Here is a 15,435-nt window from a genome sequence, read left to right on the forward strand (position 1 = left end):
GTATTTTCCTTGATACACATAAATGGCAGCAAATGGAATTACTTTGAAAGAACTGAGATGGCTCATGGTTACAGTCACAGAGAAGTCATGGAAGATAGCAGTTCTAATGTGTTTTCTATTTCATAAGGCAAAATTAACTCATTGAACCATATTTTCTTAATAATGAAAATGCTTATTTTTATTTCCTCCTTCCAAGCTTCCGCACCATGAAATGATGCATGTATAGGAGAAAGTTTTGTTAAACATAAATCCAATTCCACGAAACCCAACAAACCAGTGTGCTGGGCACTGGGTAAAGTAGCATTATGAAAAGCTGATAATTTCATTTCATGGCAGTCTCTGTTGAAATTGAGCACCACAGTTTGCAAAGCTGTCAATCAGTCAATCAAAACACATTTATTAAGCACCTTGACTGTGCTGTAGACTTCTTTTATTATTTTTAGAAATACAACTTTCTACCTTTCTAATTCTAAACCAGTATTTAATATTTATCACTTAAATTGATCCTTAAAAACATTTCTGTTTTACCAAAGTGAACAAAAAACCTGAATGAATTATTAAATAGCTAATATGTTTAAAGGAAATACATTCCTTTGCAACTTGTCAAATAATAGGTTTATAAAACTCCAATTTCCCTTTTTTCCACTTAAGAAGAAATTCATGCCCTTTATTGTTAGTTTTGATCAAACACATGCTTTAAAGTCTTTGCTCAATGGGCTTTGTTTCAAGTTATGAATGTCCTTTGTCTACCTGGTGCTCTCCCCCTTCTCATTCTGTAAAACAGAAGTCTATAACGGCATTTTAAATTTTCTGAAGTGACCCCCCCGCCCCAGGAAAGTCTGTTTTAAAATCTCCTTACCTCAAATCAAAGCAGCTTTGTTGTTTGGGAACTGATTTGGTTTGATGCGGGTTTCGGACAGATGGTCACTCTTTCCCTGTTTGGAGAAGATGACAAATGCTAAGGGGAGAAAAATAATCACAGTGATATTTTGTTCTAAATCTGAGAGCGCTAACCCTCCCATTGGCCTCAGGAAGAGACCCACGTGATGGGCACCAATGGCATGTGACCTATTTTTTCCCCAAATCCCTTGGTTTCCTGGGCATGGGATGCACCCAATACTGAGGCTGCTGTCATGTCAATGACTTTGGGTTGGTTTAAAGGTCCAATGAACAAATCTGTCTGCCTTCAGGACATGAGGCTGCACCAGCGGAGCCCTTGTGATAGGAAGGGCGAACAAAAGCCCAGGCTCCAAGATTGATCAAATTGTGGCTTTGGGTTTTGTTTAGCTTTGCTTTGTTTTGTTTCCAACGAGAATCAAGTTATGGACTGTTTGGACTGTTTCTTCTTGAACCAGCTCTGGCAGCCTCTTCATGCTTTGGTCCTCTCAAAGCTTTCCTTGGGGTGCAAGTTGGGACAGGGTGGGAAGGGTTCTCTCCAAGAAGCCCAAAGGGTGTCCAATCTGCCCTGTCACAAAGGTTAGGGATTCCTCTGTTCTGACACTCAGCCCTGCTCTGCTATCATAGAGGACACCCAACCTTGAGAGAAGATGGCATGAGGTCAGGGATGGGAAGAACAAGTTCACAGTTACCAGGGCTGGTGGTGCACACCCAACAATGGACACTGTCCTTTTCTTTTTTCTTTTTTCTTTTTTTTTAAATAAACATTTTTCTTTGTAGTTTTGGGTTCCAATTTTTATCTTCCTTTCCTCCCCTCCCCTCCCCCCTGAGGCAGTAAGCAATCAGATATGGGTTATATACGTATGATTATATAACACATTACTATATTTGTCATTTTGTACAAGAAAACTTGATTAGAAGAAAAAAAAAGAAAGAAAGTGAAAAACAGCATGCTTCAGTCTGTTCCATCAATATCAGTTCTTTCTTTGGGGGTGGATAGTATGTTCATCAATAGTCCTTTGGGATTCACAACAGTTGTACTGTCAAGTCATTCAAAGTTCTTCATCCAGCAACATTGCTGTCTCTGTGTACAATATTCTCTTGCTTCTGCTCACTTCACTATACAACATTTCATAAAAGTCTTTCCAGGCCTTTCTGAAGTCATCCTGCTTGTCATTTCTTAGAGCACAATAATGTTCCATCACCATCATATAACAGGGTTTGTTTAGCCATTCCTCCATTCCTTTGATTTCCAATTCTTAGCCACCACAAAAAGAGCCGCTAGAAATATTTCTGTATAAATGGTCTTTTTCTCTTTTGGGGGATAGAAACCTCAAAGTGGTATTGCTAGATCAAAAGGTATGCCCAGTTCTATAGCCCTTGGCCATAGTTCCAAATTGTTCTCCATAGTGGTTGGATCTTTTCACAACTCCCTCAGCAGTGGATATTTTCTGTTTTTGTTATATTTGCCCCTCTGTTAGGTGTGAGGTGATACCTCAGAGCTGTTTTAATTTGCATTTCTCTGGTCAATAGTGATCTAGAGCATTGTTTCATATGATTATAGATAGCTTTGATTTCTTTGTCTGAAAACTGCCTGTTCAGATCCTTTGACGTTGTCCTTTTATTGCAACTAACTCAGGGTGGAAACTTGAGCAAGTCTCTTCCTGACTCTGGGTCTGTGGAAAATTCAATCCCACAAACTTTTAAAACTTACCATGGGTAAGGCCCTGCCCTAGGCACTGGGGAAAGCTAAGCTCACCGATACAGAAAGTACCTTCCAGTTCTAGAGTCCGCGATCTCCCATCAATGTTTTTACACGTTATTAATTGTCATTGTTGTTGATTCACCACAAGCGCTGACCGGGGATATTGCCTAGAGGGGTCTCTGCAGAGGAACCATTAACGTGCTCAGGAAGAAACTCATAACTCTCCCAACCATCCTGGGTGAGAGGGACAAGTTCCAAAAGAGCTGATCCCCAAGAGCATCCCAAGAGGAATGGGATCTTGCCCTATTAGGGGTTTGGGAATTAAAGTTCATAAGCTTAAAGGGAACTATAAAAAGGGCATCCAGTGTCCAGGTGCAGGATAGCTTAGTCATAGCTAAAGAGCTGGTCGAGGGGAAGAAACTGATCTTGACCCCACAAGAAACAGTGGAAGAGTGGACCCTACCTAGATGGGGAAAGGGGGGCACAATTCGTCATCTAGCAGGGGTAAGGCCTGGGGTTGGATTTTGCCCAAGATCTGATCCTGGTGTGGGTTAGAGGGGAAGAGAGTGGCATTTCTGACCCCAATGAAGCTGAGAGAGCAGGAGGCCTTAGGGACACTACGGAGGCCTAGACTAGTCATGCTTGCTTGCTTTCTTCAATGACTCAGCTGACCATTGGAGTTGGGGGTGGTACTTAGAGCCTGCTAAAACTATGGGTGCCTTTGTTTGTAGCCAGGCTCAGCTTGGTGATGTAGGCAGGTAAGGGTGTGGCATCCTCTGGCTTCTAAGAATGGTTCAGAAGCCAGGCACTGGCTACAGACGGGTCCTAGAAGGGGTGACAGGGCGCCAACCAGTACCATCAGCCTCTGTCTGGCAGTGGAGACTGCTGGGGGCATCTGATGGAGGATTGCCTGCTGACAGCTTTCAGGGCCCTCTGGGAGGCCACGAGGAAGGATCAGGAAGTAGGGCTGAACCCAGGGGTGGGGAAAACCCAAGGGTAAAGACAGGGGGCCTTGGAACCTCTTGACTCTGCTGAGAGCTCTGTTCTGCACAGGGCGCAGTGGCCAAAGAAGACATCACGCCAGGCTCAGCTGGGTCGTGAGGTGGCCGCCTCAGTCCCTTCCAACCCTCCAATTCCGTGATTCTCTAAGTTTATAAGTTGTCATGTGCAAAAAGAGTGTGAATGGCTACCCAAGCCACTGTTCTCATAGATGGAGAAGCAGAGGCGTGGCCCCAGCCCCTGGCACCTATGGGCAAACTCAATAATACCAACACCCAGCTCGCTTCCTCCTCCTAGAGGGAATGTGGCTGGAGGCTTGGGCTGCACAACAAGGGAGGGTTTGTCCAAATCCCTGGAGGGATCATCATTCTAAGCAGGCCCTGGAGGACACTGAATTAGACGGAGTTAATTGGTTTAAGAAGTCAAGCTGGCTGGTTTATCCAAGTAGTTCGACAGAGTCAAACATCAAAAGGAGACCCTTTGCCCAAGTAAGATGAACACGTGCATACACGTGTGTATGCCCATGCATGGATACGTGCAGTGTGCATGTGTACAGTGTCCGCATGTGTACAAACACATACATGTGCACACATGTGGATATGTGTGTGTGTGTGTGTGTGTGTGTGTGTGTGTGTGTAAGCATTCCCACAGACTCATAGCACCATCATCTCTAGGCCCTGACATTTCCATGCAAACTTTTCTATGTGCACGTTGATTCTTGGCCAGGGTAAGAGGGTTTTCTCTGAGCTGGCAGGAGCCACCAGCCTCCTCTTCTTGTCAACAGATGGAGATGGAAGAGAAGGCTACATCCCTCCATTGAATGGTCTAAAATGCCTAGGATATATAGCAAGGCCCTGGCCGGGGGTGGGGGGTGGGGACGGCTGCTTTAACTGCCGCCCCCCCCCCACCTTGGACAAGAGTCTTGGGTCATGTCTGCCACAAGGTGCTGCCCAGACTCTGCTCGAAGACCCCAGTAAGGGGAGCTCACAGCCTCCCAGGCAGCTCCTTCCACTCTGGGAGAGACCTCATGATGAGGATGTTTTGGGGACAGCAAGTGGAAATGTACTGCTTTGGCATCTCACCCCATCAGGGTGCCATGACCCTCACACCAGACAGAGCAGAAACAAACATCAGCCACCAGAACTAAGCCAGGGGTCATTACTGATGCCATACATCTCTGAGCACCAAGGAAGCCCATGGAGGCTCTGCCTGGGAGGTGCTCCTGACACTTGTGAAGCCAGCGGGCGGCTTCTTACATGACTTTCAATGGTAAGACCTGTGGTCAACACAATTCACCAGGCATTTATCAGCCACCTTCGACTTGCCCAGCACTATGTTAGTCCTTGCTGGTGCTAGGTGTGAATCCTACCAGTGTCACCTTGGGTCAGTCCCCTAACCTTAGGGCCAGCAGTTTCCTCATTTATGACATGAAGGGGTTGGACTCATGGGCTGAGAACTGGTGTATCAGGAAGCAGTGAGCCACCCCTCATGGGCTGTCTTTCACTGAAGGCTGGCTAATGGTTTGCCAGGAATAGTCTAAAGGGAATTCTTGTGGGACTCTAAGTGAACCTTCTGAGAGGCCTCTCCCACCAGTCAGGTTCTGGGATTAAGGGGAGGCACACAGTGGGGGCATTGACTTAGATGGAATAGTGATGACTCTTCTGGGGACTAGGCCAGCCCAGGCTTCAGAGAAGGGAGCTGCCCACCATTAGCTTTCCAAGGAAGGGGCTCTTTCCTGCCAGATGAATCATGTCCCCAGCCCCTCCTCACCAAATCAGATTTCCTATAACCCTTGCATCAAACCCAGCTCTGTTCTTTGTCTCCCCAGGGAGCAGAGACCTGCCCTGGCTAAGGATCATTCGTCCCTGAGATCTCCGACGCGGGATGAGCATAACCCTCACAGGCCGAGAACAGCGGTTTAATTTAGCTCTTAAATAATCTTTTAAGTAAACTTTTGCTCACGTCCAGGGGCTGAACGGGGTTTTGTAGCAAAAATGAAAGGAGGATTAAGGAATCAGGCCAAGCACTTGAAGGATTAAGGACGCTCAGCTGCTGTTTTGTGAAATAAAAATACATTTGGGCGAGTCAGTGGAGCTGGAACAGAAGGGGCTCAGACAGAAGGAGAATTTAAGGGTCTGCTTTCAGGGGAGCTCATTCATGCTGGCCATTCGCTGCCCCCTCCCCCCGAGAAAGCCATCCCTCCCTCCCTCCATTTCTGGAGCACTTCCTGGGATCTGAACCCAGGAAGCAGGGCTTCTCTGCATCCCCCCAGTCACTTCACTGTGGGCCCCATAACACACATGGATCATCCACTTGGAGTCTCTGACAAGAAAGTTCCTTCTTTTGAAATAAGATTCTTGAGGGTCCAGTAGCTGGCAGTGTTCTCCCTCATGGGTGTGAGTCCCAGCTCTGGTATGCCCGTCTCTGTGACACTTAGCCAATTCTGGCCCCTCTCTGGCCCTCAGTCTCCTTACTAGTCAAACAAAGGCATCGATGACCTCTGTGTTACCCCAGCCTTGTGTTTTCTGGCAATCTTTCTTTCCTCTCTGTCTCAGCTAATGAATGAATTCTTTAGCACCCTTGATTGTGTTTCTACATCCCCAACAAGTGGATCGCTATGATTTAATCCCAAACCCCATCTCCCCATCCCCCTCTCGGGTGCCTTTAGCATCTTCAGTCATCCCAATTCCATCTAAGTCAATGCCACAAGCCTTTATTAACCTCCCACTGTCTGCCACCCCCTGTGCTGTGCACTAGGGATGCCCTCAGAGACCTTACATTTTATCACTGGAAATGGCACAGCAAGAGTACAGGCCAAACTCAGGAGGGAGGAGATGCCAACACTGGGGACCATGAGCAGGATCGAAGGCTTTGCCAAGGAAGTAGCCCTTGTGCCAGTCTGGAAGGAAGCCAGGCGTCCTAAGAGGCAGAGAAATTCCTTCTCAGAACTTCCCAGTTTGCTCCACCTTCCCACTAGCTGTGCCAGTGCCCTATGTGGGGACCCTTCCATTCCCCTCCCCCAGATGTCCAGTTCCCCTCTCTGTGAGCCCCTGTGAGAATGGAAGCTCTCTGACGCCAGGGACTGGCTTGTTTTTCTTGCCTGGCACAGCACCTAACATATCATAAGCACTTAATCAATGCGTTGTCTCTCTATCTGAAGGAGAGCTTTCAAGGACTGTGCAAAAACACACAGGAAGAAGGCAGGTCTAGTTTGAGGAGGCATTGGCTTTTAGACTACCTGATGGGGAATTGCACAATTGAAAAAAAAAAACAACCTGGAAAGATGGATGCCAAGCAGATTGGGGGTGGCTTTAGATGTCAGCTTTTTATCCTAACAGCAACCAGCAGTCACTGACTATTTTTGAGCTGGGGAGAGACTCGAATGAATGAACAAATGAACAAATGAATGGATGGATGAGAACCACTTACTAAGTACTTACTCTGTTCCAGTCATTGTGCTAAGCACAGGCAACATAAAAAAGAGATGCAAGAGAGTCGCTGCCCTTACGGAGCATACATTCTGATAGGAGTGGTGGCCAGGGAGAGTCCTTTGGTCAGGAAATAGGGGCGTCATAGAGCAATCGATTGACATGGTCAGACTTGGCCTTGATTGATCTGGCAGTTTCATGGGGGTTGGATTGGAGAGGGGAGAGACTGGAAACAGGAAGACCCACAAGAAAGCTCTTCTCATCCTTCAGATGTGACGAGGTCAAAGTTTTAGGGCTCAAACTGCTTCCCATGCTTGGGTCCCTCTATGCTTTTCAGTCCTCCAAGGAGAATGCTCAGCTTCATCATGAACCTCCACAAACGCTGGTTAATAGCCCCTCACTCATTCATGCTTCCCTGTTTAAGGTCATAGAGCTGGACCAGGAAGGGGATAAGGAACCCAAGGCCCCTCAGCTCAGGGCTGGTGGCCTTACTATTGTATGCACCATCTGCCTCTATTCGTTTGGGTGGAATTCACACACCCACAACATCCAACTAAGGAGCAAAGAGAAGGGCTGAGGGTGTTCGGAGCCCATGGTGATGCAGCAGAAAACATGGTGAAGAGATTCTATCTTAGTTCAGGGTAGCATCTTGCCACGAGGAATCCTACTTACCTCATCCTAGGTATTAAAATAACTTCATTTATTCAGACTCTGCTTATCTGGTTTTCATAATCATTTCATCTGGGATGGAATTTACCTTTTGTGCCGTCTACAGAAAGTGAGTCTGCTGTCAAATTAATCACATAAATCATATTGCAGGAGGTGTACGGGGACCAGGCAAGGCACACTGTGCTCATGTCCTGGGAACATTTCCTGTAGGGATGCAAATGAATTTTGGGAATGCCAAACGAGTCTCCCCAGTTTAATCAAGCGAATGTGGTTGGTGAGTCAATCTTTTTCCTAACTCACACTGGCTATCGCCCCCATGGTTTGTGACTCTGGAGGTGAGTGCATATGCTTAGGGGTGTATAGACAGGAACCAGATAGAGTGTGAGGATGAGGTAGGGTAGGTACCTAATGCCTGCCGAAGGATGCGAGGGTGAGACCCAGATGATGGAGAGGTCCAGGTCCAGGTGGAAGGGGGCGGGGAACATGGAGTGGGATGGTGCCTTAGACGTGGACAGAAATCGTTGTGCAGGCCAAAGAAGGGCAGCCGAACCAATGGCAAGTTTCCTCAGAACTGAGACCAGAGTCGTTGTGGGAGGAGGTGAGGGAGCCCCGGGGATGGGCAAACCAGAGGCTGCCCCTCTTGGTCCAGTCCCGCGTCCTTTTCTCGGTAGCCTCCAGCAAGGTGAACAGAGCTCACAGAGGGAGCGGCTGCACCGGGCTGTCTCTTTGACTAATTGCTTCAGAAGGGCGTGAAGAGGATCCAGAAACTAATGGTGAGAAAAGGAGGGGGGAGGATGGTCCCACTGCGTGAAGGGCAGATGTTCTTTTCCTCAGGGCCAGACACAACCCCCACTTCCCAGATCAATACAATTAGCTTTACTGGCTCACCTTCAAGTTCCCATCCAGCAGAGTATAGAATGCCAGGGAACACTGGTCTCCCTCAACCTGTCCTTCTCCCCTAGAACTGAGCACTTAGCAGAATGAGAATGGCTCCCACTCTATGGTGTCACTAGAAGCAATTCCCAGCAGCTGATGGCTGGCTCAGCAAGGGTGCTTCTTCTGGTTGGAGGAAGGGGATTCTCCCAGGGCAGGAGGCAGAGACCTGACCAGCAGGAGCCCAGGTTCTCCGGGTCTGGCTTCCCCCTTCCTATTCACAGGCCTTGACAACCAGGTAAGGGACGATGAGGGCCTGAACTAAGGTGGTGTCCGTGTAGTAATGCCCGGTAAGCACTACTACATGTTAGGCACCCTGCTAATTCCTGGGGATAGAAAGACAAAGCAAAACCAAATTCCTGCCCTTAAGAAAGTCACATCCTAAGAACAGCCTTGGGAGAAGAGAGGCTTGTTGGAAGCAGCGACCTCTGATCCGTATTAGCTGGTGCCAAGCTACCTAACCCTTCCTTTCTGCATCTGTAAACTGTCAATAATGATCAGAGCACTGGTGCTCTTAAGGTTGGTCATGGTAGAATCCCAGCTAGAAGGCAACTTAGAGGCCACCGATCCCTGTCCCTTATTTTACAGAGGAGGAAACTGAGGCATGGAGAGATGAAGTGACCTGCCAAGGCTTCCGAAGCTGGTATCATCCTGGTCCCAAGTCCGTGGTGCCATGCCTATGGTTATGCTCTGCATGGCATCCAGTCTAGGGGAATACCCAGGTGCCCTACTCCTCCCTTTCTGCTGATCCTACAACCTGGACCCTCCTGCCCGAATCTTCCTAAATCATCCCATGCTGCTGGGACTGCTGGCCGAGCGTGTCCAAGGGTAGTAAGCAGAGAGGGCCGAGGCTCCTTTGAGAGGGCACAGACCGGTCCAGTGATCTCACTGTGCCTAGAGACCCCCACCTGCACTCGGCTTTTCAGCCTCTTCCCACCTGTGGCTCCTCCCTCTCCTGCCTCCCTTGGTCACTTCTCCCAATCCGGGCTACTTTCCCATTGGAATGTATGTTCCTTAAAGCCTCGTGCCTGACATGATTGGCACTTAAATGCTTTTCATTACTTAATTCATTAAAATACTTTGCAAGTGTTAAAGTGCCCTGTTGATGTGGTGTGATTGGGAAGGTGATAAAGCTGAGAAATGTCACCAAGGAAGACCAGAAAGATCTTAGCCTTTTGTGTAGCCAAAGATGCATCACCGTGGGCTTCTGAACCTGGATGAGCAGGAGAACAGGGGGTCAGGAAGAGAAAGTGGGAAGTTGGGAGGGAGCTTACTTGGGGAGGATGCTCTGATCTCAATCTTCATATAGTATCCTGAGTGCGAGATGCAGCTGGTGGGACTCCCATCTTTGGAGATTACTGCCTCTGAAGGCCTCAGGAACCCCCTGAGTACCCCACTTTCCTTTTCATCTTTGAAGAGTACCTCCTTATGATTAGTCTACTACAGATGCCCCAAGTGGTAGGGAATCCTCATTACCCTCGTTCTTCAAAGCATCTCTCTCTAGACTGTGACTTTACATATGGGGTTTGGATGAGGGTAATTGTGACATGGGGTTGGGGGCAACCCACCTGTGGTAAAAAAGGAATTCTCCCTGTGTACACTGAATCACAGAGAGGGAACATGGTTAGTAGAAGCAATGAATGTTGGTCTTCCCTAAGCAGAAGGCCTGACCCAGATCCCCCATTCTCTAGGCTTTGGGCTAGCCTGGGAGTTTCAATTCCATCACCCATAAAAAGGGGGATGGGGGTTCTCATGCCCCCCTTCATCGGCTGTGCTGAAGACTGACTTTGGCCAAGCCCCTTCTCTGCTGACTGAGCCTCTGTTTCCTCGTCTATACCATCGTGGAGGATGATGAGATGGTCTCGAAGGTACCTCCCATGCTTGTGATGCTACAAATGAGAGAATGGATCTAATGTACTTCCTAAGCAATGGGCATCATTACTGTCTTTGTTGTAGACAGGTGTACCCCACTCCTTTCCCAGACATGGGTCAGATTGTCCCCAGGCCTACTCCTTACTCTGAACCATCCCAGCATGCTTCTGGGTGTTGGACACCTGGGTGGACCCACTCCCTCTCTGCTGAAATCTGAGGGAAGTCCAGAGTGACGCTGCTGACAGGGGACAACGGCTACTAGTCACGCTTTCTCTCCTCTCTTCGGTAACAGACACACATGGGACATGCATCAGAGGAAATCTGTGGTGTTTCCAGGTGGATCTCTGGTGCTTAAGACATGTTTTTGATTGATTCAGAGACCCCCAAGTATTGCACATTTGCCAGGTCTTTCAGTCAAGGGTTCCAAGAAGGGAGAGGGTGGGGGAGCCAGACCTTGGGCCTCACTGTGGCCCTGGAGCAAAAGCTGGCTGTGGACTTGTCCAGGATGTTGAAAAGGGCACCCTTGTTCTGGTATAGGTTGGAATAAAGCTGTGGAGGCATCTTCTGGTTCTGAGGTGACTAAGTGATTCTGTGCTTCTCTGTCTGAGACCAGCCCATAAAGGCCTCAGTACAGGGCAGTAGGGAGGGACGGAGGGTGGTCCTCTGGTTTTATAGCAGTGATAAGCTGAGCCTCCAAATCCTGGGCAATGGACTTCAGTTCTACCCTTTCATAGGTCATGCTGCTTTGGGTGGACACCTGACCAGCTGCTGACGTGCCAGCTCTGTGCTCATGTCTCTGCACTTAACAAGCAGTGAAGATGTTTCCCAGGGAAATAAAGAGACTGAGGTGGGCGGCAGCTGACACTGCGGGTAGCTCTTGTGCAGATCTCTTCTCCATGTTTGACAAAGCTGAGCCAGCGAGAGACAAATGCAGTACTTCCCTCCCTCCCCCATGCTCCCATTCTTTTCCTTCTAATGGGAAGTGAAATTCAGGCAGCCATTTACTGGGTTCATGTAAGAGGAGGGCCTCGAGCTAAAATGACTTTTACTGGGCCTAACAAAGTGTGTGTGTGTGTGTGTGTGTGTGTGTGTGTGTGTGTGTGTATGTGTAATAGACAGAGAGAGGAGAGGAGGGAGAAGGGGGAGGGAGAGAGGGAGGAAGGGAGGAAAAGAGAGAGATTGAGAGAGAGAGATTGAGAGGGAGAGATTGAGAGAGAAAGAGAGAGAGGAGACAAGAGAGGAGAGTTCAACACATAAAACTCATCTGAATTTCTAATAGTAAGAGCTCAAAAAACCACTCAGCTGAGTAGATACTGCTCCCTCTTAATACCCATTAACCCAAGGACAGATTTCAAATTGGATAAAGGGAAAGAGAAGGAGAGTTGGGCCAAGAGCCAGGATTCCTTTCTGGAAGGTATCTTTGGAGAGGTGTCCCTGTGGTCCCAGCATGCTGCTGCCCCTCCTCATTGCTTTCTTCTAGGATTCAGGAAGGCCAGTCCAGCCAGCCCTTTTCCTTCTAAAAACACTGAAACCAGTTGAAAAGTAGCAGTACCAAGCCAGGAATCTGTTGTCACAAGCCTTCCCTGAACCCTTAGACAAAAGCCATTTTGCCCTCCCTGAAATTTCCAAGGCATCTCTCCTTCCATGGCATTCCCTCATAGTCCTTTTATTGAAAACTCTATATTGCAGGAGATAATCATTGGCCCACGAAAAGTTCTCACTCTGCTGCCATTCCCAAATGACTGAACTTGAGACAGGTGTTGGGATAAAGCCTTCACGATGTCAGGCTCTTCTGGAGACCAATTGTTGTCCTTCTGAAGATCTGTGACCATGGGCAGGTCCTGCTGGTCTGATGCCATAATGGCCATGGAATGAGTCACAGAAGGCGTGCCCTTGGGCCACATTGTGGATGGTGGTTTTATTTTAAGAGCCTTGAGCATTTGGAGTCACTGAGTTTGATCGCAAGCATTGTAAGACATAAACGGTTACTTTAAAACAGTCCCCAGGGCCTCCAAGGTTCAGAAAGAAGTGACTCACCTTGCCCCATAAGCCGGCTCTGAAGTTCAAGCAGAGCTGGAGTCAGCAGATGTCTCCAAATGATCTCATCTTAGGACGTGCCAATGAAGCGGTCTCAGCTGAGGCGAGATACTCACTCAGCTGAAACAAAGATTTTCCTGACAAATGAGCTGGATTCTTTATGCCTTGACCACATGAACCTTCCATATCAGGGTGCCCCGCTCACTTGGTGTTCCACATAGCATAGCCATGCCCACAGCCGCTCGCTGGGATGGCTCATCATGAAGCCAGCTTGCCAAGGCCAAGGCTAACTTGCTAAGCACCCTCAGTTTCCCTGTGGGATGTCCTATGGACTGATGTTGCCTTCCTCCTAACCCTTTGTGGTCTAGCTATAGCTATAGCCACCCCTTGTTCTCCCTGGGTGGCGCCTGAGCTCCCTAACTTGGGCACCTGCTCCATGACCTAGTTTCCATCAAGGTTCTGTGACCACTTCAGGGTGGTCATCCCTCCCCTGACCATGAGCTTAGCCCAGCTCCAACAGGACACATGGTCTCTGAGAGTTGCTATGGCATTGAAATGGATCATCCATCATCACAGTATTTGTCACCAGATTCCCAGGGAGCTTGTGCCTGGGCCCCCTTGTTTGAAGTCAGTCAACAAGCACTGACCAAGGGATCACTCTGTTCCAGGCACTGTGCTGCGCCTTCCATGATCGCCCTTAATTTTAGCAATTGTTTCAGTTATTGAAAAATGTGATGATGAGAAGGGATTCACAGGCTTCATCCGCCTGCCCCCAAAGCATCCATCCCATGGGAAAGATGAGGAAATCCAGATCTAGAAGCTTGGCATTACTGTAAGGGCTATGGTGGGCTACCCATTATTCCCTTGAAAGACAATGAGAAGTTGGCTTTCCATAGGAAATGTCACCCCTGCCCAACACTTATTATATCCCACTGATAAGTGACTGGTTCCTGTTCCCACAGCGCCTCACTTAGTCCAAACTTCTTCCTTCTTCCAACTCTGCACCACCCCCATTTTTCTTTTGTCTTCTCAACCCAGTTCACATCTTGGGTTGTTTTGTTTTTGTTTTTAAATTGTGATAATCTCTTTTCTTAAGGAGTTTACATCTTAGGTTGTTTTTTTTTTTTCCCAACCCAGTTAAAAAGACTTCGAAATGCTCACATTTTCCCCAGCTCAGTTAGGGTCTTGGCTACAGTGCCTGTTAGTGTGGCTGAAGGCTAATTCTTTCCCTCACGTCAACTTAATTTAAGGTGTCTAACCAGGTTTGGGACTCACTGCTCGGTGAGCTCTTGTCCAAATTCATTCCTTTTGAGAGGGAGAACAGAGCACATGACTAAATGTTCATTTCAGGAGGGGGAATGGAGGATGGAGGATGCCACCTTGGCTGACATCCGACCTTGGTCCCCAGATGTAAGTCATAAAAACGCCATGGCCAAACAAGAAACAAATCAGAGTTCTGAATAATTCATCAATAAGACCAGCCGGGAGTGGGAACCCCCCACCCATGTTCTTAATAAGGTCTGCCTAAAGTATGCACACCTCAGGTGTGAACTGGACTAGAAAAATTTCTAAGAGCCCTTCAGTTCTCAAGTCCTGTGAATTTGTATTGGGGGACTTTGGTCTGCATCCTAGCCCCACTATTAGTAAATAGCTGTTTACTCCTGGAAAACTTCATGTCAGCTATTCGCCTCAGTTTCCTCATCTGTAAAAGAAGGTTATGTCATTGTTTAGTTGCTTTCAGTTGTGTGTGACTCATCATGATCCACTGTGGGGTTTTCTTGGCAGAGATACTCGAGTGTTTGCCATTTCCTTCTGCTCATTTTAAGGATGAGGAAACTAAGGCAAACAGGATGACGTGACTTGCCTAGGGTCACACAGCAAGTAAGGTATGAGACCAAATTTGGACTCAGGTCTTCCTGACTCCAGGCCCAGCATTCTACCCACTGTACCACATTAGGTGCCCTTGAAGAAGGTTAAAGAAAAAGAAGGTTATAGGTAATCACCCTTACACTAATCAGCTGGTTGGCTTTGTGTCTCTGAAGACTGGTATGGTAGATGGTAGGTGCTTAATAAATGTTAGTTGGGTGATTTTCTGGAAACAGGACCTGGGCTTGAATCCTAGTTCTGTTGTATAGTCTGTGTGACCCTAAGTATGTCATGGCCCATCTCTGGGCCTCACTTCCTTTATCCACAAAATCAGGAGCTCTCTAAAGCTCTAAAGTCCTCTCTGGCTCTGAATCTATGATCACTTGAGGCCCAGGGCACAACTTTTGTCCCATGAGAATCAAAGGGTCACTCCCTGGCCTTCAGCCTCTGATACTCAGCCGTGACCTTTGCTCTATGGTCTTGGGGCTCCTCACCAGAGGATTTCCAAGTCCATTTTGGCTTCACCCACATTTTATTTGAGCATCACTCCCCCTGATTTGTTGTTCAAGACCCTCTAGCTTTGTGAAAACCTTGTGTCTCTGTAACAGCAAATAAGCTTGGAGATGGACGCTGCCTTTCTGTTGAGCTCCTCCAAACACAGCCAGGCTGGTCCTCAGAGGACAGATGTGTCCCTGATCCCTGTTACCCCCTGGCAGAGGTCACCCTCATTCCCTCTCACCTGGACTCCTCCTATCAATGCCTCTCTGCTCTCCAGTCTGTCCTCTTTCCAGAGCCCACTCCTGGCCATACTACTTCTCTCAAAAACCTTCACTGGCTGCTGTTGCCTCTTAGAGAAAGAGCAAACTTCTCATCTGGGTATTTAAAGCAACTTTGGTAAAAGTGTAGAGGGGTGGGCAGAGTAGCACTGCATATAGGGATGATGAAGGAAATCCAGAAAGTAAAAGGGAGGCCATGGGGCCAAGTGTGGCAGATAATGAATGAAATGATCAGTACAAGAAATCATACATG

General features: G+C 47.9%; 1 protein-coding gene across 34 annotated transcripts in view; it reads right to left on the minus strand.

Annotated features, from left to right (window-relative positions):
• PCBP3 (poly(rC) binding protein 3) overlaps positions 1-15,435 on the minus strand; it is a 384,627-nt gene that overhangs the window by 105,270 nt on the left and 263,922 nt on the right. For 32 of the 34 annotated variants that reach the window (XM_044000428.1, XM_044000427.1, XM_044000415.1 and 29 more), the window contains 2 exons: positions 12,541-12,660; positions 860-935 (listed from right to left, as the gene is read on the minus strand). The gene's annotated coding sequence lies outside the window, so the exon portion shown is untranslated. The remainder of the gene's footprint in view (positions 1-859; positions 936-12,540; positions 12,661-15,435) is intronic. The other 2 variants (XM_044000406.1, XM_044000405.1) reach the window with 1 other exon arrangement.

This window comes from Dromiciops gliroides, chromosome 4 (assembly GCF_019393635.1).
Source record: "Dromiciops gliroides isolate mDroGli1 chromosome 4, mDroGli1.pri, whole genome shotgun sequence".
NCBI classification, from domain to species: domain Eukaryota; kingdom Metazoa; phylum Chordata; class Mammalia; order Microbiotheria; family Microbiotheriidae; genus Dromiciops; species Dromiciops gliroides.